General features: G+C 41.3%; 1 protein-coding gene across 2 annotated transcripts in view; it reads left to right on the top strand.

Moving 5' to 3' along the window:
* The window catches only part of ZBBX (zinc finger B-box domain containing), a 140,844-nt gene that overhangs the window by 24,567 nt on the left and 93,971 nt on the right, over window positions 1-22,306 (top strand). The gene's annotated exons all lie outside the window — the stretch shown is intronic.

Below are 22,306 nucleotides of genomic sequence, written 5' to 3'. Positions count from 1 at the left end.
TGTGTTTTAGTACGCTTCTTGAAATACTTAGTTTGATTGTGGGTTTTAGATTATGTAGTCTGTTATTTGAGCTTGATATTTAAAAATGACACAATGTGTTTATCTATTGTGGTTTCAGATGAATCCATGACTTACTTTAAGTAGTGTTTCTACTTAGTTTATACATTGAAAAGGAGCATTGAAGACACAGTGGGTTAGGCATTTGTCTACCACCCACAGGTTGATGATTCAAAACCTCTAGCCTCTCTGCAGATGAAAGTTGAGGCTTTTTGCTGTCTTACGGGTTTACAATCTCAGGAAGTCTTAGGTTGAAGTTCTATTTTGCCCTGTAGGTTTCTTATGAATGAGAATCCACTTGATGGCAAATGTTTTGGCTGGTTATAAATAGAAACCACTCATTTATTATTATGATTATTTTAAAAGTTATTTTTTTACCTTTCCCCAAGTCATCATCACTTAGACGAACTCTTTCCAGATATTTGCATTAGGACCTATTTTGTATTTTACTGTTTACATAGTCAGCCCTTTTTGAAATGGCTAAGCTAAATGAAGACTTTAAAATTCTAATATTAAATTATAAACAGGGTTACAAATAGACATGACATTACACCAATGACATTTAATGATTCATTGATTTGTCATAGATTTCATTCATTCCATATTAATTAATTCTACAAATACTTATGGAATATCTGTTTGGAAACAGGGTCCATCCAAAACTGACCTTATGTTGATGAATAACTCTGGGACAGGGGCCTCAGAAGACAGGCCTGGTGATCTATTACTAAAAAAATCAGCCACTGAGAATCCTATACAGTACAATTATCCTCTGACACACATGGTTTTGTATAAATCAGAATCAACTCTAGAGCAATTAGCTTTTTAAGGACCTGGGTATAAAAATAATGGATGCTAAGGACATTGTGTAATGAGGGAAGGAAATTGAATAGTATCTTATAGACTGAAAGCAGAGCTGATGGAATCTTTATTTAGTAAGATCACTCTGGTATCTTACAATCCTTTGTTGTTTTTCTTAGATGCTCTGTAATTGGTCCAGACTCCTAACTGTACCAAGTACCACAGCATGAAATACTACCTGATCATACACCCCTCCCCCCCACATACACTTTCATTACAATATCTGGACCCACTGTCGGAGCAACTGTGTTCATCTCTTGGAAGGTCTTCTTCTTTTTCACCGACCCTCCTTTTTGTCAACATGATCTACTTTTCCAGGGATTCATCCCCCCGATAAGAAGTACCACCAACCTTGCATCTAAAGGACATTCAGAATGTGCTTCTTCCAAGCCATATGTGGTCATTCTTCTGGCCGTCCATGTGATTTCAATATTCTTCACCAGCACTGTGATTCAAGTGCATCAATTCTTTCTCAGTCTTCCTTATTCATTGTTTAGATTTTGCCTGTATGTGAAATGATCGAAACTAGAATGACTTGAGTCAGGTGTACCTTTGTCTTCAAAGTGACATCTTTTCTTATTAACATCTAAATGAGGTATTATGCAACATATCTACCAAATGCACTATGCTCTTTGATTTCCTGAATACTGCTTCCATGAGCATTGATTTTGGGGTTACTTATACATTCTTTTTTGTATTTATCATGATATTGTTTATTGGCCTATTTATGAGGATTTGGGTTCTTTTTATATTGAGTTATAATTTATATTGAAGGCTTCAATCTCTGAACTTCATCAGCAAGTACTTCAAGTTCTCCTCACTTTCAGAAAGCACGGTGTGTTATTTGCATATTGAAGGATGTTAATAAGCATTCCTTTAATCCAAATGCCATACTCTTGTTCATATAATCTAGCTTCTTTGGTGGTTTGACTAGCTAAGTTAGTTAATTGTGCCAACCTGGCCAATAAACACATGTGGGGTTAATTGAAGGACGGAGGGATAAATGGCTCAGTGAGCCTTCCCTTTCTAGTTCATGGGTCTCTTGCTTTGTGATGGTCGGACCAGGGTGCAGCTTTTAGCCAGTTCCTGCTTCAACTGGCAAGGCTGACTTCCTGCAAAACATCCCCGAGGAGAAGCTGCATGGACCTACCCCGATGCAGTCCTGGGTGCTGGAGCAGCCGTGTGGAGATCCCTGTCAGCACTGAGATGCTTACAGGTTTACTGGTTCAACTTTCCTCCTGCAGTTGGCATCATAGTGTGTGTTTTGTGACATGGAGGACTTTGTGGATTGGTGTCAGACATATGGGATAATGGGTTAATGGGTTAATGTGGGCTTGGGCATCACTGGGTTGGGATGTTTTCTTGATGTGCTCTTAACCTTTATATAAAACTCTCTCTTATACATGAGTTTCTGTGGACTTGTTTCTCCAAAGTACCCAGATTACCACATAATGTTACCTTTGGAGTAGGGTACTGGAGAAAGAAATAAGATGGAGAGTAGATGTTTGTTGGACCTCTGCCTCATGGTAGTTTTTCTTCCTTGTCTTGCCAGAGGTCAGATAAGCCACACTGTTTACTCAATTGTTTCTGGGGAAAATATGGGAAGTATGAAAATAGAAAATTTGTAAATCCACTTGCTTTAAGCCATCAAAATTTGGTCTTTAGATGGGTTTAGACCATGCCTGTAAAGAAAGTTTTGAAAAGATGTGCCCCACCCAGGAGTTTAGAGTACTCAGGAACCAAGGGTCTTTGTTTCGAGTACTCAGGAACCAATGGTCTTTGTTAGAAGCTGGAAAAAAATCTGGAACCATGAAGAAAACTCCCCTCTAGGACTGAATGTTAAAGGGAGTCTGTGAACAGGCTACAATACTTGCTAGGTGGCCACCTGGATCTACTTGTTGAGTGGAAGTGGGAGAAATGCAGCAATAAAGAGACGGGTTGAGTTTGGCCACGGACACCTGTGGACTTGGTTTACAGGGGAAAGAGGAGAAGACGAAGAGAGGAGGCTGACTGGTCTAAAGTTCATGACCTATCATCACGAGGGGGCTAGGCTTGTTGAGTAATAGTGAGGGCCCATGGTCTAAAGGCAAGGCAATCAATGGGCAACCTGTGGAGGCTGAGTCAGGCAGCCCACATTGAGTTGACCAGAACCTTACCAGATGGAGAGTTTTGAGCCTGTGAACTGGTGCATATTGTTGCTGACTTTATGAATGGCCTGTCCGGATTTGACTTTGCTTATGGATGCAGACTCCACAAGGTTACAACTGGATTGTCTCCTCAGAGCACTAGGTTGATGTAAGCAGTGTATAAATTGGATAGCCCAAAGTGAGGGTATCCCACTTCAGTGGTTGGCTTACAAACTTTCATAGGTGGGGGAACATATTCACAGGATTATAGGATTAAGGTGTAGGTGTTATTTAATTGAAATTGTGAGACTAAAGAATGATGTACAAGTGCCAAGTTGTCAAGAGGTGGATTGAGTTAGTTTATTGTGCCAACCCTGCCGATAAACACATGTGGGCTTAAATGAAGGACAGAGGGATAAATGGCTCAATGAGCCTGGCACTTCTTGTTCTCGGGTTTCTTGCTTTGTGATGGTCAGACCAGGGTGCAGCTGCCTTAGCCAGTTCCTGCTTCAACTGGCAAGGCTCACTTCCTGTAAGACATCCCCGAGGAGAAGCCACATGGACCTACCCCGATGCAGACTTGGGTGCTGGAGCAGCTGTGTAGAGATTCCTGCCAACACTGAGATGCTTACAGGTTTACTGATTCAGCTTTCCTCCTGCAGTCGGCATCATAGTGTGTGTTTTGTGACTTGGAGGACTTTGTGGATTGGTGACAGACATATGGGTTAATGGGTAATGTTGGACTTGTGGGCTTGGACAGCACTGGGTTGGTATGTTTTTTTGATGTGCACTTAGCCTTTATATAATACTCTCTTATACGTGAGTTTCCGTGGATTTGTTTCTCTAATGTACCTAGACTAGCACACTAGCCTACCAACTGATTAATTCTAGTGAGAGAACACAACCCTGACACACACCGTTCCTGACTTTAAACCTGCTGCATCCCCTCGTTCTGTTCCTCTTGTCCATTACTGCTTCTGCACGAGCACAATGAAGTGCTCTGGAATTCCCATACATCACAAGGTTATCTGTGGTTTGTTAAGGTCCACACAGTCAAATGCTTTGCATAGTCATTACATCACAAACGAACACATTTCGGGTATTCCTGCTTTCTGCTAAAATCCACCTGATGTCAGCAATGCTATCCTTTGTATCACATCTTATTTTGAATCCTGTCGTACTGCTCCAAAAATTGCTGAATTCTCTAAAGTAAAATTTTCTTGCATGTGTTACCAATGATATTGTTCTATAATTTGTTATTCTGTTGGGTTACTGTGTTAGTCCAGGTAGACTAGAGAAACATCCGTAGAAACTCATATGTGTATAAAAGAGAGTCTTATACACAGGTAATTGTACATTAAGAAAGCATCCCAACCCAGTCCAGTCCAAGCCCATTAGTCCGATATTAGCCCATCTGTCCAATACCAATCTATAAAGTCCTCTTCAGACTCATGAAACACATGCAATGATGTTGAATGCAGGATGATCAATCAGAGACCAGTGGATAGAAAGTTTTTGGACAAGTTGGTGTTGTAAGCATCTCAGTGCTGGCAGGGGTCTCCACATGGCTTCTTACAATTTCCAGTGCTGCATCAGGGTAGGTTCATGTGGCTTCTCCTCGGGCATGTTTTGCAGGGAGTCAGCAGAGAGAGGGAGTCTCTCCAGATTCCATGGAGGAAATGCCAGAGTTTTCCCAGAATTCTCAGGAGAAGGCCATTCCCATACAGAGCCCTCATAAGTTATATCTAGGGTGACAAGCCAGACTCCATCCCTTCACTCGTAATCCTCACAAATTGACACAACATTATATAAGTACTGCAGGCAACTTTCTTTGAAATGGGTACAAGTATGGAACTCGGCCAGTCATTGGCCCAGCAAGCTATTTTCCAAATTTCTTGTCATCAGTCAGTTTTTCCGGTGCTTCGTCATTCATGCTGTAGCATTCAACCTGTCTCGAGTTCCTTCAGTTTAAGGAATGCTGAGTGTGTTCTTTCCTTCTGGTTTTCCAACTCTAGGTCTGTGCACATTTCACGTAATGCTTTATGTTTTCTTCTGCATCTGCCCTTTGAAATTTTCTGTTCAACTCACTAAGTTCTTCATTTTTTGCCATTTTACTTTAGCTACTTTACAATAAATTGTAAGTTCAGAGTCTCTTCTGACATCCACTGTGATCTTTTCTTTCTTTCCTGTCTTTTCAATGACCTGTGCTTTCTTCATGTAAGATGTTCTTGATGTCACCTGACAACTCATCAGGTCTTCTTTCATTAATGTTGAATGCATCAAGCCTGTTCTTGATATGTTCTCAGAATTCAGATGGGACATTCCTTTAATTATTTTTAGCTTCAATCTGAACTTGCATATGAGCGATTGGTGGTCTGTTCCATAGTAAGTGTCTGGCCTGGTTTTAGCTCCCAAGATTGAGCTTCTCCCTAGTCTCTCCCTAGGCTCTTCAAATTACAGTCAATTTGGTTTCTACGTATCCCATCTTTAAAAGTCCGTATATACAGCTTCCATTTGTGTTGTTAAGAAAAGGGATTTGCTAGGAAATTGTTGATCTTGCCGTATTTCTATCTGGGGTCTCCAGCTTCAATTACTGTGCCTTCTTGTTTGTTTGTTTGTTTCCTACTTTGGATTTACAATCACCAATAATTATCAATGCATTTTGATTGTTTGTTTGATCACTTTTAAACTTAATGTGTTGGCAATATTCTTTAATTCCTTCATCACTAGCTTTAGTGACTGCTGCATAAATTGAATAACAGTTGTATTGGCTGGATTTCCTAGCATGTGGATAGATATTAACCTATCACAAACAACATTGAACTTCAAGATAGATAGAAATGCCCTTTTTGACAATGACTGTAACATCATGCCTCATGAATTTGTCATTCTTAGAAGAGTAAACCTTATAATTGTCTATTTTAAAATGGCCAGCACCTTGTCATTGTTTTGTTGTTGTTGTTGTTGTTGCTGTCGTTGTTTTGTTTTTCTGTGTCGCTTTGTTTGACACTGTCTTGTTTTTATGTGCATCTTATGATCTCTGCAGGTCTATATAGATAAGATAGGGTGGGTAAACAATTGGGAGAAGAAAACTATAGGGCTGATGGTTCTGGGGGGACATGGGAGAGCAGGAGGTGGGGTAAAGGAAGTGGTGTAAACCAAGCCAGAGACAAAGGAGCAACAAGTGATTCAAAACGAGTGCCAAGGAGGGTGTGGGAGGTCTGGTATGGATTGATCAAGAGCAATGTAACTGAGAGGAATTACTGAAACCCAAGTGAAGGCTGAGCATGATAGTGCGACAAGAGGAAAGTAAAAGGAAATAGTGGAAGGAACCAGGAGGCAAAGTGCATTTATAGAGGTCCAAATGCAGGCATGTACATATGCAAATATCTTTATATATGATGATGGGAAAATAGATCTATGTGCATATATTTATAGGTTTAGCATTAAGGGAGCAGAAATACATTGGGCCTCCACTCAAGTACTCCCTCAATGCAAGAACATTTTGTTCTATTAAACTGGTATTCCATGATGCTCACCTTCCTGTCACGATTGCTGAAGACAAATGTGTGCATAGTAAGTGTGGTGAAGAAAGCTGATGGTACCCAGCCATCAAAAGATACAGCATCTGGGGTCTTAAAGGCTTGAAGGTAAACAAGCGGCCTCTATCTCAGCAGCAACAAAGCCCATATGGAAGAAGTACACCAGCCTGTGTGATCACGAGTGTTGAAGGAATCAGGTATCAGACATCAAAGAACAAAAAAATCATATAATTGTGTGCTCACCTTCCCCATACAAACACTAAAGCCAAATGTGTGTCTGGGATCTTGAAGGCTTAAAGGAAATGAGCGGCCGGCCATCTATCTCAGAAGCAACTAAGCCCACATGGAAGAAGCACACCTACCTGTGTGATCACGGGGTGTAGAAGGGATCAGCTATCAGGCATTAAAGAACAAAAAAAATCATATCATTATGAAAAATTAGATTGGGGACCTAAGGCTTATCTGTAGGCAACTAGACATCCCTTTACAGAGGGGTTGCAGGGAGGAGACGAGATGAGTCAGTCAGGGTGCAGTAAAGCATTGATGAAACACACAGTTTTCCTGTAGTTCTTAAGCACTTCTTCCCCCCTCTCCCCCCTTCCCCAACTGGTACAGATAGGAACTGGAAACACAGGGAACCCAGGACAGATGATCCCTTCAGAACCAGTGGTAAGAGTGGTGATACTGGGAGGGTGGAGGGAGGGTGAGGTAGAAAGGGGGAACTGATTACAAGGATCTACATATAATCTCCTCCCTGGGGGATGCACAACAGAAAAGTAGGTGAAAGGAGACGTCGAGCAGTGTAAGATATGATAAAATAATAATAATTTATAATTTATCAAGGGTTCATGAGGGAGGGGGAAGAGGGAAGGAGGGAAAAATGTGGAACTGATACCAAGGACTCAAGTAGAAAGCGAATGTTTTGAGAATGATGATGGCAACAGATGTACAGATGTGCTTGACACAATGGATGTGTGTATGGATTGTGTGTGATAAGAGTTATATGATCCCCTAATAAAATGATTTAAAAATAAATAAGTGAAATGGCCAACACCAGGTTATTTCAGCTCACTTAAGCCCAGGATATTGATCTTTATGTGGCCATTTCATTTTTTTTTACTGCTTTCAGTTGTTTCTTATATTCATGCTTCATATATTCAGAATTTCAATTATTAATCCACAGTTTCAGCTTTACTTTTCATTTTGAGTCATTCCACATCAGCCAATGAAGATCCTGAAGGCTTACTATGGAGGCTTTACTCCATCCGTGTCATTATGTTCGGCACAACTTTTAGAAGACAGCTCTTTCACTGTCACATTTTGAGTGACTATCCATCTAAGGGGCTCATCTTCTGGAACTATCTCTGATAATGGTCTGCTCCTATTCACGAGGTTTGCAGTATCTGTGATGGTTAGGGAGTATGTCGACAATACACCCCTGGGTAAAGATGGTGACGGAGTCCAAACTATCAATTGTCATGCAGCATGATGGTACCTCTCTGAGTGTTGCCTTTTTAATGAGAGAGAGCAACTGAGCAGAGCGGTATCATTTTTGCCCCTTTGCCTTTTACTGGAGCTGAATCTCCTGTGCAGTACCTCAATCTCCTGTTTTGTTGCTTGTGCAGTCCAGGAGTTACCATGGGACTACTGATGTTTGACCCATTCTGCCAATGTTAGACTTCGGTTTCATAATACCTCTGCCGTCCATAGCCTATGCCCACCCCCGCTGGCCCCCCAACACACACACTTTGTCTCCACTTCCTCATATTACTTTCTGTTTTCAGCTTCCATGAATTAAGAGAAACCTGAGTTGAACCAGACTAGACTTATCTATTTCTGAACTGTGTAATCCATCTTTTGAGGCAAATCCCCTGCTATATCTAACATATACTAGCCTCATTGGTTTCGCTTTGCTTGAGAGCCCAACTTAAGACATTTAGTGCTGGGAGTGGTCCAGAGAAACAACATTGTAAAGACGAGATTTCTAAATTGGTTCTTGGGTCTAATTAGGCACAAAGGCACCAAGAACTCTGTCTCATTAAGTACACACAAGTCTGTCACAGAGAGTATGCCAATTAATACCTAATACAGGACCACCGATAGATGAAGTGTTAGTGAAAAGTGAGGCTATGGGTGATCATGGGTTTAATATCTTTCTATAATTTTATCAGGATAAGAAGTATGGGGGAGCTGGTTGGTTGATACTTCTGACAATGAACAAACTGCCAGAGGAACCAGATGAACTGAGACCTTCAGAAGCCTAGCTGAAATGCTGTGTAAATCACCTCAAAGCTACTAGAGGTGCCATGGAAAGAAAGCCTATCGGTTCCAATAGCCTGACTATTAGTATTACTGAAAACCCAACTCAGAGGCTCACGAGTAGCGGATTTACAATAAGAGCTTAATTTTCAACTTAGAAAGGTGTCTGATATTTCAGTGAGATCACTGATTGAAGAGGAACGGGACCCTGAAACATGGAATGGGGGGGAAATATAGGCTGATAATCCAGAAGATGGAGGCACTGAACCTCCAGATTCCACTGAACCACTCCAGTCACCAACATCGCTCCTCCTTCAATCTAAAGAGGTGAAGTCCTTTGTGGTGAAACCATTAGTCTTCACCCTTCCCCCAACAACACTTGATGAAATTAGCCCAACTCTGTATGCTAATATGGCACCTGGGGCTGTATCTGGAGCATGGCCTGAAGCAGCTACCTTACAAGAAAATGCTTCAAGTTCCCAGCAAACACATTCCCTACCTTGCCTCTAGACTTATAACTGGATTTAAGTCACAGTGAGTCCCCCAAACCAAACTGAGCTCACTGCCATGAAGTCATTGCTGGCTCATAACCACTCCCTGTGGGTTTCGGAGACTGTAACGGTTTATGAACATAGAAGCCCAGTCTCTCTCTTGAGGAGATGCTGGTTGTTTCAAACTGCCAACCATGCACATTGAAGACCAGCATAGCCACTACACGACCAGGGCTCCTCCAAGTCCCCAAAGGCCACCATTCTTTTGAAAGCCTACCAGTCAGAGTGGGAGCAGATAGAGGTCAAGGTTTTAATGTAGTCTTAGCACAGGTCAGTCTCACAATGGGTCATTGGGTCCCCAATACCATCCTGTAGTAATTTATCCAGTTCTTGAATGCGTTATTGGAATAAAATTACATGGTACCTGGCAGAACCCCCATATTGGATCCCTAAAATGTGAAATAAAGGCCATTATGGTATGAAAATCCAAGTGGAAGCCATTAGAACTGCCTTTGCTGAGGAAAATAGTAAATCAAAAGCAATATTACATTCCTGGAGGGATTGCACAGATTACTGCTGCTCTTGGGACTTGAAGGAAGCAGGAGTGGCGATTCCTACCACATATGATTTAACTTACCTATTTGGCTTATACATATACCAGATGGATTTTGGTGAATGTTAGTGGATTATTGTTAACCAGATGGTGAATCCAATTGCAGCTGCTGTTCCAGATGTGACTTTATTGTTTGAACAAATCAATACCTCTTCTGGTACCCAGTGTTCAGCTATTGATCTGACCAATATCTTCTTCTCAATTCTGGTTTCAAAGGACCACCAGAAACTGTTTGCCTTTAGATGGCAAGGTCAGCAATATACCTTTCTAACTCTCATCCAGGGTTACGTCAACTCTTTTGGACTATGCCATAATTTAGTTCTCGGGGACCTTGATCTCCACAAAATGTCACACCGGTCCTTTACCTTGATGCCATTATACTGATTAGACCCAGTAAGAAAGAATTGACTTTAGACTCAAGAGATTTTAAGACTCAGAAATTCAGATGCCTTCTACCTTGGTGAAATCTTTAGGGGTCTAGTGGTATGGGGCATGTTGAGATAGCCCTACTAAAGTGAATGATAACTTTGCATCTGACCTCTCCTACAACTAAAAAGAAGGCACCACACCTGCTGAGCCTCTTTAGATTTTGGAAGCAACATATCCCTTATTTGGGTGTGCTCCTCTAGCCAATGGCCTAACTATCAAGTGACTCAAAAAGTTACTGCCAGCTTTGAGGGGGACCCAGAATGTGAGAAAGCTCTTCAAGTTCTCACTGCCACACAAGCTGTTCTGCCACTTGCGCCATATGATCCGGTTGCTCTAATTGTGCTTGAAGTGCCAGTGGAAGATAGAGATGAACTTTGGGGTCTGTAGCAGGGTCCTCCTGATGAACCAGAGCACAGAACCTCAGGATTTGGGAGCAAAACTCTAAAATGTGGAATAAGGTCCATTATGGTATGATAACCCAAGTGGAAGCCATTGTAGGCATGGTTGTCTACAGAGCACACAAGTCCTCTGTAGAAAACCATGCCTCTGTTTAAAACCCGCTTTTGGTCTGTTACTGAGCAAACACCTCACCTTGGACCCCCCAGTCACCATGGGGCCTGCGCTGCCCACCATGAACTAAGTGTTGTCTGACCTAAAGAGTCACAAACTTGGACGTGCACAGCAGTACTATATTAAATGGAAGTGACGTGACACATACATGATCGGACTAGAGCTGGACCTAAGTCACAAGCAAGCTGCCTGAAAAAGTGGCCCAAATGCCTATGATCTCCCCTCCTCTCACAGTGCTACCTTTCTCCCAGAATGCACAAATGACCCCCACCTACCCCCTGCCCCCTGCCCGGGGAGTTCCTTATGACCAACTGACTGAGGACAGAAAACTTTTACTTGGCTTCCTGACGGCCCTTCATGGTGTGCAGGCACCGCACCCTTTGAAAGTAGACAGCAGCAGCACTACAGCCCTTTCTGATACATCCGTAAAGGATGGCGATGACAGGTAATCCTCTCAATAGGAAGAACCTCGAACAATACACCTGGGTTTTTGGTTTGCTTTGGGGAGAAATAGACCAGATATGGGACTGTATTCGTGGTTGGGTTGGATGGTCAGGGACTTGGATGGAGAATAATTGGAAAAATCAGTGACAAGAAGGGAACGGGTATGTAGATAGAACTCTTTGAATGGGTCAACCAAGTGAAGATATTTGTGTTTCATGTGAATGTTCTTCACACATCATGTTCTGCCAAAACTATCATTCATGGACTTGTAGAATGTCTCATTTTCTGACATGCTATCCCACATAGCATCACCTCAGGACAAGGGACTCACTTCACAGGAAAGGAATGGAGGGGCAGTTGGCTTAGTAGTGAAAAATGGTGGGAAAGAAGGATATGTATGGATTCCTTAGGTTGTCTCTTAGTGCTACCATGTATTGTGATTATAATCAGGGGTAAACTATAGTACCCCGATTATGACATGAGTACTAACAGCCCAGATTCTTCAGGAATGAAGGTGTGGGTCATACCACCAGGCAAAGAACCACGATCAGCTGAGGTGCTTTCTAAGGGAAAGGGAAATATGAAATGGTTATTGGAAGAAGATAGTTCTAAATACCAGCGATGGTCATGTGATACCAGCTGCAGAAATGAGAACTGTAATTGTTATGTGTAATCCGTGTTGGTATGTGTGCACCAAATATTTTTGTCCTGTTCACGTATAAGATAAGGATGAGAATGGGGTTAGTGTGTTTTCAATTTTACATGTGTTTCTGGTATGCTGTTAGGTGCACAGGTATATGTTTAAAGAGTTATGTACAGGTGTCAAGTTGACAAAGAGTGGTCTGATGTTAGGGATTATGTCAAGTAGACACTCCAGGGTAAGGGTAGGGATTCAGTCCTACCTTATCAATTGAGTTGCAGCCTGATGACACCACCATGGATGTGTCCTTTGTGTAAGTGAGACACTGAGCACAGTCATATCCTCTTCAGCCCTTAGCCTTCTGGTAGAGCTGAATCTCCCATTGAGTTACTCGACGTCCTCTTGATTTTCCTGCCCATCCCATTAGCTGTCCGTGGACTCCGAGCATTGGATTCATTCAACTGACTTAAGACTCATTGCTGCTGCATCTGACAGCTTGTGTCTCCTGCTGTCTCTGCTTAGTGATCTTGATTCCTGTTCATCAGCTTCCATGAGTCAGCAGAAGCCTGGTTTGAATCGGACTAGACTTACTATTTCTACAACTATGTGCTCCACCCCTCAATATCAATCTCTTCTTAGCCTCAACCCATAGAAGCCACACTGGTTTTGTTTCTCTCGCGCACCCGACCTAACGCAGCATCACACAATGTCCTGCTGCTACTCACACATTTCCTCAGTAATGAATTTCTCTAAAGTAGACAGCAATTCCTTCCGCATAGTCTGTTCTTTGTCTGGCAGCTCGGCTGAAACCTGTTCACTTTGGGTGACCCTGCTGGCATTTGAAATACCAATCACATAGTTTCCAGCAGCACAGCAACACACAAGCCACCACAGCGTGACAAACTGAAAGACACTTGGTGTAGAATTCATTAACATTAAAACTTGGGGCTTGACTTTTTCTTCAGTTCTTTTAGGTGGAAAATGCCAACCATGTCGGGCCCTTTTGGTTTAGCAGCTCTTCCTGGTCTTTGCATTGGAACACTTTATCTTCTGTATTGTAATTCTTCTTCTTTATTTCATTGTATCCTCTTTCACTGTAAATCTTTATTTCATTGGAATATTTTATCTTCTTGAGCTACCTTTTGAAATCCTCATTTTAGCTCTTTTACTTCGTTTTTTAAAATTCACTTTACCTTGTCTATATGCAAGAGCAAGTTTCAGCTATTACACATCATTATAAATATTGATAGCTCTTTGGGATGTTGATGACTTGAGTCATGATTACCATGGAAAATCAAATAGACCTTATTTATATCAATCTCCACCAATGTCAGTTACTTTTGAGTGCCCACTTAATGATGAGAGCCTCAGAGAAGAAATGAATAAGTAGAATAAAGAAAACAACATCAGCAAGACACTCTGCTCCTTTCACTCAGAATATTACAATTAGACAGTCAGAACATAGGAAAATCAACCATTATAAAAAGTCAAACAAAAGGTGAGCATAATTGTAAATATATTTATAATATATAGTTTAACTAAAAACTCTACTAAGTTCATGTTTCACATGTGTACATAATAGGGATTTTAATTTATTTATTCAGGATAATTTTTGACTTATAGCTCAGTGCTTTTAAAGCACTCTGATAACTACTATAAAAACTATAAATTTGCGACCTGATGCAAGGGGCTTAAGTGGAGAGCAAATGCCTTGAGAATGATTGGGGCAGGGAATGTATGGATGTGCTTTATACAATTGATGTATGTATATGTATGGATTGTGGTAAGAGTTGTATGAGTCCCTAATAAAATGTAAAAGAAGAAAAGAGAAAAAAAATGATTAGGGCAAAGACTGTACAGATGTGCTTTATACAATTGATGTATGTATATGCATGAACTGTGAAAAGAATTGTATGAGCCCCAATAAATTGTTAAAATAAAAAAAAACAACTATAAATTTGCATGAGATGTGGCGCCTCTCAATTCCAATACCTTAAGTTAAAGGTTTATCAAAATTGGTCTCCTCTTCTTTTTTCTCTCCCCTACCCCAAGTTCTCCACCTCTCCCGCACCTTTCTCTCTCTCTCACACACAGACACATGCATACATGCACACACATGTATAGATACAGACACAGTCATAAGTTCAACTGACAGTCAAGTATGTTGTAGTTGAGATTATTGTTATCCAGAGGTAGATTTGTTTTGGGTCAAATCATGCCTACCCAAGGCAATACTACATAGGATAAAAAATCATTAATCTTTTTTCTCAAAATGGAGCATTATTTTCTTTTCCATAATAATACCACAACAATGGATGCATCCTATATCCTAGCTTAGAAGAATGTAATTTTTATAAATTCGAGTCTGATAAAATTCTACCTGCAGAACAAACAGATTTGTCTTAGAAGTGAGAACTAATACTTACAGAGCGCATTCCACTTCATAATCTGTTGCTTTATACTTCTGTCATCAGGGTTTCTAGCTTTTCTTACAGGAGAGGAAAGGTTTGTAAAGCACAGATTGCGGCATGGCATTTACATCTTTGTGAAGATCAACTTATAGAAGACACATCTATCTTTAAATGTAAATATGAATGATTTTATATATATGTAAATCCAGAGCACATGGTGAGTATAAAAGCATCCTTAAAGAGTTCCTATAAAGGAATTCTCTTGCATATGTAACGTTACATGTGAACAATGGCCTATAACTGCGTATTGTCCATGCTCATGTGTTGCTCCTCCTTCCTCTGCCATGTGAGGACACCAGGGTTGCTACTGGGTGCTCTCATTGGGAGTGGATAGTGCTGGGAACACCTTGTTTATAAGGGAAGTTGGGTTGTGATGCTTAAGCTTAGAAAAAGGCATGCAAAACTATCTGAAATGGGAGTGAGGCATATATATGTTTCCCCCCCCCTTAACATCATTTCTCCTATCCAGTTTGCTAACTAATAAAATGCTTGGGGGGAGATAAAGTCTTCCAGATCAACTAATCAATTGGTCACAACTCCCTGCTCCCTGGATTAGAGTCTCAGTGCAGCACAGGGATCTTAAGGCCCGCAAGACAGGCTACATGACTGGCTTTTCTTTCTTTTTTAAAAAACATCTTATTAGGGACTCATACAACTCTTATCACAATCCATACATACATCAATTGTATAAAGCACATCTGTACATTCTTTGCCCTCATCATTTTCAAAGCATTTGCTCTCCACTTAAGCCCTCTGCATCAGGTCCTCTTTTTCCCCCCTCCCTCCCCATTCCCCCCTCCCTCATGAGCCCTTGATAATTTATAAATTATCATTTTGCCATATCTTGTCCTGTCTGACGTCTCCCTTCACCCCCTTTTCTGTTGTCCGTCCCCCAGGGAGGAGGTCACATGTAGATCCTTGTAATTGGTTCCCTCTTTCCAACCCACTCACCTTCTACCCTCCCAGTATCACCCCTCACACCCCTGGTCCTGAAGGTATCATCCGCCCTGGATTCCCTGTGCCTCCAGCTCCTATATGCACCAGTGTACATCCTCTGCTCTATCCAGACTTGCAAGGTAGAATTCGGATCATGATAGGTGGAGGTGGGGGGAGGGAGAGGAAGCATTTAGTAACGGGAGGAAAACTGTATTCTTCATCGGTGGTACATTGCACCCTGACTGACTCATCTCCTCCCCTAGACCCCTCTGCAAGGGGATCTCCAGTGGCTGACAAATGGGCCTTGGGTCTCCACTCTGCACTTCCCTCTTCATTCACTATGGTAAGATTTTTTTTTTTCTGATGATGCCTTATACCTGATCCCTTCGACACCTCGTGATCGCACAGGCTGGTGTGCTTCTTCCATGTGGGCTCTGTTGCTTCTGAGCTAGATGGTCGCTTGTTTACCTTCAAGCCTTTAAGACCCCAGACACTATCTCTTTTGATAGCTGGGCACCATCAGCTTTCTTCGCCACATTTGCTTATGCAACCGTTTGTCCTCAGTGATTGTATCATGGAGGTGTGTACCCAATAATATGATTTTTTTGTTTGTTTTTGATGTCTGATAACTGATCCCTTCGGAACCACGTGATCATACAGGCTGGAGTGTTCTTCCATGTGGGCTTTGTTGCTTCTCAGCTAGATGACCACTTATTTATCTTCAAGCCTTTAAGACCCCAGATGCTATATCTTTTATTAGCCGGGCACAATCAGCTTTCTTCACCACATTTGCTTGTTCACCCGCTTTGACTTCAGTGGTTGTGGGGGAGGGTGAGCATCATAGAATGCCAATTCAATAGAAGAAAGTATTCATGCATTGAGGGAGTGCTTGAGTAGAGGCCCAAGGTCCTTCTGCCACCTTAATACTAAACCTATAAATACAGGCACATAGATTTATTTCCCCATCCTCATATATATATTTGCACATGTATATGTCTTTGTCTAGACCTCTATAAATGCCCTTTGCCTCCTAGCTCTTTCCTTGGCTTTTCTTTCTTGATGGCAGTGAAAAACCTCTTTGCACTTCTGAGATGGCTCATTTTCAATCCACGGAGTTGCCCAAAATGACAAACTCGCATGTCAGAATTCATTCTCCCTGTTTTCATGATCTCACTCTCGTTGGGTGGGGGGCACCATATTCACATTAAAGCAAGCCATGCAATCTTTCTGATCTGCTGCAAACACTTCACCTTCTCATAGTTTCACCCAGTCTGTTGTAGGTATTGCAAAGACTTGCCATATGAAGTTATTCACTGAACCACAACACCTCCAACTCTTTATAGAAAAAGAGGTTCCAAGGACCTTCTGACATATGTACAACCACAGATTCCTCTTGAGAGATTTGCTTTTCTGGTGAATACTTTATGTTTTCCCCTTATACCATGGCCGTACTCATTCTCCGCCATCACTTCTTGACGTTAATCTTTATATTCTCTTTACATATGTGGACGGAGCCTCAGTGGTCTGGAGGGCTGGGCTACTAGCCTCTAGCCTACAATTCCAAACTGACCAGCTGCTCTGCAGGAGAAAAGTGAGAGTTTCTCCTTCCTAAAAGAGTTACAATCTCGGAAATCCCCGGGGACAACTTTGCTCTTCTCAGGAGGGTGGTGGGGAGTTGGAATCCACTCAGTGCCATGGAAGAAGTTGCCTACCTAGCATTTTCTATCCATTTCTGAAATTTTAATCATTTTCTGTCCTCTGTTTAATTTTTTGAGTCCCTGTGAAGTGCAAATATTTAATCATTTGATTTTTGTCTACAACATTAGTGGTTGTAGTCTATCAAAACAGGCATCTTGGAAGAAAGGCCTGGACATCTCTTTCTGAAATAGCATAGTCTCCAAAAATCCTTTGAAACTCAGTTCTCTGAAGCACAGAGGGGCATCATGAATAGAATGGAATCTGTGACACCTGATTGGGTTGTTTTAGTTTAATTCATTCACATTTGTTGTTGCTGTTACCTTTTTTCCTTTCCTTATTTCCATCATTCTTCACTATCTTTTATAATGCCTTATGTGGCTCTTACTGATGTTGGGGTATTTTGGCCATTGCTCAGCAAGTGATGGATCTCTCTTTCTGCTTAGAACTATTACCAGTCATGTAGCATTTTTAATCCACCACCATTCTGTCTTCCCATTAAAATTATGAGGCTTCTTTTTTTTTTTTTGTTGGTTGACCGTTGAATTCATACCTCATCTGGAATGTGAGGACATTTTTATATTAAAATACATGAAAAGTATATAAGCATTTTAATATAAAATACAACATTCTACGATGGTGATTGGATAATATGGAGCGCGCGTGAGATTGGTTGTATGAGTACAGCCTGTCATCACTCCCACTGAACTGTACATACAGACATGAGTGAAACTTGGTGGGTTTTGTTGTAGGCTTAGCATCATAAAAGGAGAAGGAAAGCTTTCTGGGCCAATGATAGCTATGGCGTGTGTTCTATCACCTATGCTGCTGTTTCTGGTTATTGTGCCGCCTAGAAAAATTTCATAATTGTACAAAGTTTCAACCCTCTCCCCACAACACATGGCATTTTACAGAGTTCACCATAATTAAGACCAGTTTGTATTAACATGTCTTGTTTTACAGAGGAGATACATCTGAAAAATTAAAGGCCAATGATTTTTATTTTCATGTTGACTAGCATTATAATTCTAAAGGGCCTTTCTTTTGATTGTGACTGATTTTTGCTTGACTTGACCATGCTTCAAAACATTTCATTTCTTCGCTTTCTCCAATCTTTGTTAAGTGTTTATTATCTGCAAACAAAAGTATTTGCATACACAAGGTGAAATACTGAATAGGACGATTCTATTTCTATACAGACATTTCGCCAGGCTATGAATGTCCGACTTATATACAGTTCTGTTAGGAACCAAGTCCTGTAAAGCATCCAGTAATACCACCTGGATCGTTAACTTCAGTAGAACCAGAATTCTAGTAAAAAACAGGGTAGATATCCAAACCAGCCCATTTTTATGTCCTAGTTCTACGTCATTGCGCCCAAGCAGTGAAACTCACAAGCCAGAGAAAGAAAAGAAGGGAAGTGACATTTATTGAAGGGCCAGGACTGGCCCATACAACCTCAAAGGTAGACAGATAAGAGAGCTAATCAGTGGTGGTAGGAAATTAAATCTAACTGGGGTAGCCACACTACGCTGCACAGTGTCTGATGTCCAGGCGTGCCTTTCGGCTGTGAAAGGTCCGCATGTGGAAGGCTTTGGGAGGCACAATCTGGCACTGGAAGAACACCCTGTTGTAAACCACTGGCAGACATTGGAGCACAGCAGCACATCCAGCAGCCTGGGCTGAGCCGTGCCATCAGCACCAGCCCCAGCGCCAGCGACCCACAGGCTTGTCTAGCTCCCCTTGACAGCAGCCGGCTGTAGGTACACAACGGATCGTACTCAGAAAAGCAAACTCCTTTTTGATGCTCATCAACACTTTATTATTACTATATTATTTTAAAGATGCTTTAACTGTTTTGGAAGTGTTTCTTTAAATAAAAATTACACATAGAATGGTGCATGCTATGCATTATACTAAGAAAGACAATTGACTAATTGACTATAGATTCAAACCATATCTAACTGTTCTGACTCACATAAACATTCCACCTAAGGACAGATATAGGGATGGGATTCCTTGGGCACCCAGTGACTGTATTTGGAAATGTTTGTAACACTAAGACTTGAAACAAAAGATTGATTTCTATAAGTAGACCTGATTTTTTAGGTCTTCATGTGTCAGGCATTCCTATTTCCTCTTAACAATAAAAGATCAGACAGACGAGACTAGGTTAATCAGAAGAGAAGATGAGGAAAAACCAATAGAGGGCATTATATTGTGAAGTATAACATGCACAAAGGGAGGTTGGATTAAGTAAATCATTAACAGATTTTGGTAAGTATATTTTATTAACTGCAATGGGGATTTTCTTAATTGGAAAGGTGAGACCTTGGGAGAGGGGGCGGTCATTAGCAATGAGCAAAGAGATAATTGAGGTGCAAAGAATTAGATTACTGTGCTTTTTGTGTTTTCTGGTGCCAGGAGTTTATATAAAGCCATATTACATTTTCATCTACAAAGAAAGATATGTTTGCCTAATATGGATCTATTCAAATAAACAAACGAAGAAAACAAACAAAAATCAGTTACTCTACCAGTTCATTATGCGTCATGGCAGTCACATGTATTTCAGAGTGCCACTGTGCGTCAGAGGGATTTCGGTAACTAGGCCTGAAGAAGTGAGGATGGTAAAACGTGCCTCCCTAGCTTTGAACATTCTATCAAGAAGCACCTATTCCTGGAGAAGGACCCCGTGCTTCGCAAAGCATACAGAGTCATCTAAAAAACAGGGAGATGATTGATACAATGGGGACGGATTGACACAACTGAGACAGGTTGACACAATGGAGACAATGTGACAAAATGGAGACAATTGACACAAAGGAGACAGAGTGACACAATGGAGACACATTGACACAATGGAGATGGATTGACACAACGGAGACGGATTGACACAATGGCTTCAACAATGGGATCCAGTATAGGAAGGATGGTTAAGATGGTGGAGACCCAGTGGTGTTTCCATCTGTTTTACAGACAACTGCGTGAGTTAGAAAGAATGCAGTGATACTCAACAACAACAATCCCATTTCACAAGGAGGTCCTCAGATCTTTGTCCTCAAGTGCCTTGGGGGTAGATTCAAAGTGCCAACCTTTCTGTTAGTGTTTGTGTGCTTCGCTCAGAGATTTGTATCCCTCAGAGATTCCTAAATCTGTGTACAAATGGAAATATTCCTCAATATTCCTACAAGAACATAAATTACATGCAGAACATCCTTGTCATGGCATAACTATTGCATAGAACATATCAGAAGACAGTTTTTGTGCATTCACCTTATGGTAGAGTTTTTAAATTTGAATATGATTGATACTAGCTTCAGGGCTCACAGTCACTGTTCTCTCAATATTAAGGATAATAGATTGTTTTTAGATCTTTGCTGGTCATTTTGGACTGTCAAAATTATTTGCTTGATCTTAATATGACCAATTGTAAAGTGCATGTGTGTGTGTGAGTGTTGGTGATGCCATGAATCAGCCACCCAGTTTCTCCTCATGACTAGAAATGTCCACTCCTTAGCTGACTGAAGTGTTGCCTATTCTTGGATCTTAGGAGAGTCTTTTCTGAGAATTGCCCTCACCCAAAGGGAAGTGCCTCTTCTGAGAAGGCATTTCTTCCTGGGCCCTAGCTCTGTAATGAGCAGCAAGGCCATACGATCCCAGCATTCCCCTCTATCGTCGCTTGGCGACTCCGACTGATAGCCATCACGTCTTAGCTTGGGATTGGCAGTTACACGGAAGTTCAGCTTTTCTTTTTGCCAAACCGTAGCCCACCATAGGTGTTCTTGTGGCAATCTCCAGTGAAAATCCTACAGGCAACTCTTAGCATTTGCCTCCTTCATAGGAAACCTGCCTTCCTTCCATCTTGATGCCAAATTCTCCCTCGTATAGTCCAGCTTCTCTGCCTGTTTTCCTCAGCAGACAGATGGAATAAGTATGGTAAGAGGATACAGCCCAGATGCACTCCTTCCTGGATTTCAGGCCTGCAGCGCTCCCTTGTCCTGGTTGCACAGATGCCTCTCGATCCATGGACAGGTTCCGCATGAATGCAATGAAGTGTTCTGGAATTCCCATAGGTTATCTATATTTGCTATCCATAGTTTGTTATTGTGCACACAGTTGCATGTTTTGGCATAGTCAATAAAACACAAGGAGATGTCTTTCTCATATACTATGCTTTGAGCCAATATCTATCTGACATCAGCAATGATATTCCTTATTCCAAATCTTCAGAATCCAGCCTGAACTTCTGTCAGTTCTCTGCCACTGTACTGTTGTAACCATTGTCGGATAATCTTCAGCAAAACTTTACTTTAATGTGATATCAATGATATTGTTCTATAATTTGAGCATTCTGTTTGGTCACCTTTCTCTATTATGGGTACAAATATGGATCTCTTCTAGTAAGTTGCTCGAGTAGCTGTCTTCTAAATTTCCTGGTATCAACTTCTAAGTGCTTCCAGTGTTTCAACAGCTATCGAAACATTTCAATTGGTATTCCATCTATTCCTGGAGTCTCATTTTTAGCCAATGCTTTCAGTGAACCTTGCACTTCTTTCAGAATCGTTGGTTCTTGCTCATATACAATCTTTTGAAATGGTGGAATGTCTACTAGCTCTTTTAGGTGCAGCGACTCTGTGCATTCTTCCCATCTTCTCTTGATGCTTCCTGCACCATTCAATAACTGCCCGTAGACTCTTTCAGTATTGCAACTTGAGCCCTGCATTCTTTCTTTAGTTATTAACAACTTGAAATATGCAGATGACACAACCTTGTTTGCTGAAAGTGAGGAGGACTTGATGCATTTGCTGATGAAAATCAAGGATCACAACCTTTAGATTTGATTATGATGCAATATCAGGAATACCTAAATCTTCACAATGGACCAGTAAGTAATGACAGGAAAAGTGGAGAAAAGCATGCCATTGCGTCGTTCTTGCTTAAATTCACAGTCAGTGCGCATGGGAGTAGCAGCCAGGAGATCAAAAGATACATTGCATTAGATAAGTCTGCTGCACTTGTGAAAAGCAAGGATTTACTCTGCGGACTAAGATGCCCCTGCCCCAATCCGTGGTATTTCCATTTGTGTCATATGCATACAAAAGTTGTACACTGAATGAGGAAGATAGAAGAATTGATATATTTCAATTGTAGTGTTGGAAAAGAATGTTG

The sequence above is a fragment of the Tenrec ecaudatus genome, chromosome 4 (genome assembly GCF_050624435.1).
Source record: "Tenrec ecaudatus isolate mTenEca1 chromosome 4, mTenEca1.hap1, whole genome shotgun sequence".
NCBI classification, from domain to species: domain Eukaryota; kingdom Metazoa; phylum Chordata; class Mammalia; order Afrosoricida; family Tenrecidae; genus Tenrec; species Tenrec ecaudatus.
The sequence above is the reverse complement of the archived record's forward strand: the minus strand, read 5'-3'. Positions and strand labels throughout refer to the sequence as shown.